This window comes from Embiotoca jacksoni, unplaced genomic scaffold (genome assembly GCF_022577435.1).
Source record: "Embiotoca jacksoni isolate LCO1_2020_lvr unplaced genomic scaffold, fEmbJac1.0.p SCAF_77, whole genome shotgun sequence".
Lineage (NCBI taxonomy): Eukaryota > Metazoa > Chordata > Actinopteri > Embiotocidae > Embiotoca > Embiotoca jacksoni.
This window is the reverse complement of record NW_027185433.1, coordinates 648,445-651,911: the sequence shown is the minus strand read 5'-3', so window position 1 is coordinate 651,911 and position 3,467 is coordinate 648,445.

Here is a 3,467-nt window from a genome sequence, read left to right as displayed (position 1 = left end):
GTCCTTCTGCTGGGGGGGGGGAGGGGGGGGGGGGGGAGGGGGGGAGGGGTGTGTGTGTGTGTGTGTTTCTGTTTGAGTCATGCTGCATGGATAAAATGATTAGGGAAATACAGGCCTGAGGAGAAAGAGAGAAAGAATGGACTTTGGAGAGGAGAGAAGGATGGAGGAAAGGAAAGGACAGGAAAGGAAAGGAAAGGAAAGGAAAGGAAAGGAAAGGAAAGGAAAGGAAAGGAAAGGAAAGGAAGTAGGAGACGAAGAGGAAACAAGAAGGACGGAAGAGGGAATGAGTCTCGGCCGCTTCGACTCCCATCAGGATATAAAACAGAAATAAAACCGACTTTTTAATTTCATGCTGATTAACTCCAATTAATCAACATTCAAATAATTCAAATTAAAAACGAATTCGTTCTCGTTTTAAACGTCCGACTCTGAACGAAGCTTCGTGAGGGCGTCGTCACGTGAACGAGGAGACGAACTTCACGAGGAGATGAAGAAGATCGTGGAAACTTTTTGAGGAAATAAAACGTTATTTTTATATCGAGTTGATATTTTATTTATATATTTTTTAATGTTTCGCTATCCGATCATCTCTGATGTCCTGTGAGACAAAATCAAAACAAACGGACGGTCCAAAGTTTTTTGATCTGCTCCCGTTTGCCCGGTTCAATTTACTACATTATGTTCCAGTTTCTGTTTCTTTCATTTTATTTTGGTGAATTATCTATAAAAATTAAAATAGATATATAAAAATAGAAAAAAAACATCTTAAAAAATTGGGGAATTTGACTATAAGTTGCTGAAACTTAAAAATATTACTGCATGACACTGTTGATACAAACTCAACACTTCCTGTGTCCTTTCAAATTAAAAGCCCTCTTGAGTTTCAGCAGAGAGAAATCCTGCCGGTCCGCTAGAGGCCGCAATAAAAACGTAGGCGCATGTCACATGACACAGGGCGTGGTCACGGCCTGTCAATCAAACCAGCCCCGCCCCCAAACACAGCTATGTTTGGAAAGAGGAAAGGAAAGGAAAGGAAAGGAAAGGAAAGGAAAGGAAACACAGCTATGTTTGGGGGGGCCAGAGGTTTTTTTCGGAGCCAGCCCCTGGTGGCCCTCGGTGGTATTACACCTTGAGGCTCTTTGCATCCGGTAATCCGTCCACGTCGGAGAGATTTTATTCACACGACGCAAACAACACGTGAACAGACAGACGGACGGGAAGGAAACATCCAAAATAAATCAGAGACGAGGAAACGGAGGAAGAAATACGAGATGACAAAAAGAATAAAGAGACAGAAGATCATAAGAAGCAGCGAGATTAAAAAAAAAACTCCTGAACAGGAAACGAATGACGAGGAGTTGTGAATAAAGGAGGACGGGAGAGCAGACGGAGGGATTTAGAGGCAGCGAGGGATTACCGGATGAAGACGGAGTCTTTTGATGCTCTACACTATGAACGAGTGTCACAGATTAACTCCTTATGTTCCGGTTCGACGGGAGGAGACGCAGGATTTTACTCCGCCATGACAGGTGGAGCTGCAAGGTGACTTTTGACCCCTCCCCCTCCTGCTCCATTTCCCCTCCAAACGGTGCTTTTTTTGTTAACACATCTGAAAAACACGGATTAACATTTAAATGCTGGCGAGACGCCTGTCAAACACACCTCAGGTCCAAAAAGCATGTTGAACAGAAACAGACACACAAACCTGTTGGTGAAATGTTCCAATCACTGATCAGTGATCAATAATCAGTCAGCGACCAATCAGCATCCAGCGGGCGACGTCACCACGTCGGTTTGTGAACGTTACGAAGCCTCCAGTTCAGATTCTGTCCGTCACCATCTTTACTAGTTTGGAGCGGCTTGGAGCAGGAAGTGACCATATTTGGACGAGTTGGAGGGGAGGAGGTAAGTGTAGATCTGACCGATCTGATTGGAAACCATGATGATACTACGTCCCGCCCACCGATAGCTGTAACCTGACTGCACCACAGGCCTGTCAATCAAACAGACACGCCCCCCCAAAAACAGGTCTTCTTGAATCTTCTTTTCTAATGAATGAGGGATTATTTTCAGATGGACCTCCAGAAAACTAATAAGAAGGAGTGACTTTAGCTAACAACACCGAGATAACTGATGGACACATTTTATTCACTTTGGATTTGATGAGAGAAGTTGAATGGGAGTCTATGGAGCCGGAGGCTGTTTGGAGCCGACCTCTAGTGGCACTCGCTGGTATTGCAGCTGAAGACACTTCTGGATCGGAACCATTTTTCAGACCTGAAGCTACGAACTCTTTTATAAACAGTCTGTGATTTGTATTTCTGCATGAACTAAATCATTTTAAATAATAAACGTTTAATTGTCAATCTATAACCAATAAAGTTGGTGAGCTGACAGCGTTTTATTGTGTTAATGGGTCTCGTTTGTATTTCCAGAGGAAGGCGTGGTCACATGACGTCAGCTGGTCCAATAAAAACACCTCCAACTGTTTTGCTGAAAAAAAAAAAAAAAAAAAAACGAATCCTGCATCCCGTCTGCAGCAACCCGAAGATTTAATACAATGACCAGGACTTCATCAATTAAATATGACACTCGCCCCGGCGTCATGTGACCGGCTGACACCCAATCATAAATGATTCAGGAGCTGCTTCGGCTGTTGCTAGGTGGGTTTAAACCTCCGAGCGGCTCCCCGGGGCTCACTGCCTCCGAGCCGCCGAGGGATTTCGGAGCAAAAGGGGGATGTAATGTTAGAATAATTACAAAATAAAGAATAAATGACCTCAGCAGAACCAGACGACGGATGACTTCACTTATCGTTGTCTTCTCTAATCTAATGAAGCAGGTCTGCCGCTCGCCGATGATCCGCTCAGCAGTTTGATTTATAAAGAAGTCTGTTTTTGATTCACAGCGGCAGAACCTGAAAGTGGAAAGAAACCCTCTGTGAACGGACCGGGCCACGAGGCCCCCCCGGGGGACGGGGGGCCAAACAGAAAAGAAATGAAATCCTGAGATTTGCTCCAATTTAATTCAGATTTCTGCCATTAAAAAGCAACAGCATTGTGTGTGAGCAGCTCCTGTCTGCAGTGCATCCTGGGTAATCCGACAAACCATCACTGGATCCCCGGTGAGACTGAAGGAAACTTAAAATCAGACAGATTCTCAATGGACTTCTGCATTGTCTTATTTTTTTAAATTTTAGATTCATTTACTCGCTTCCTGTTTGTCTGGCTGACTGTTCGCGTCTTTTAAAAACACCTCCTACCATACTGTTACTTTAACCCCGTCTGAATGAGGCTGACCTCTGACCTTTGACCTCCAAAATCCAATCACTTTAAAAACTGGAGATGCGATCAGAGAAGAAGAAGAAGGAAGCCGGTGTGTGAAGGAAACATGTATTAATGATGAGAGCGCTGATGGACACACACTCTCTAATAAATATTCTATGATGTTACAGTCGCTGCCTCCAT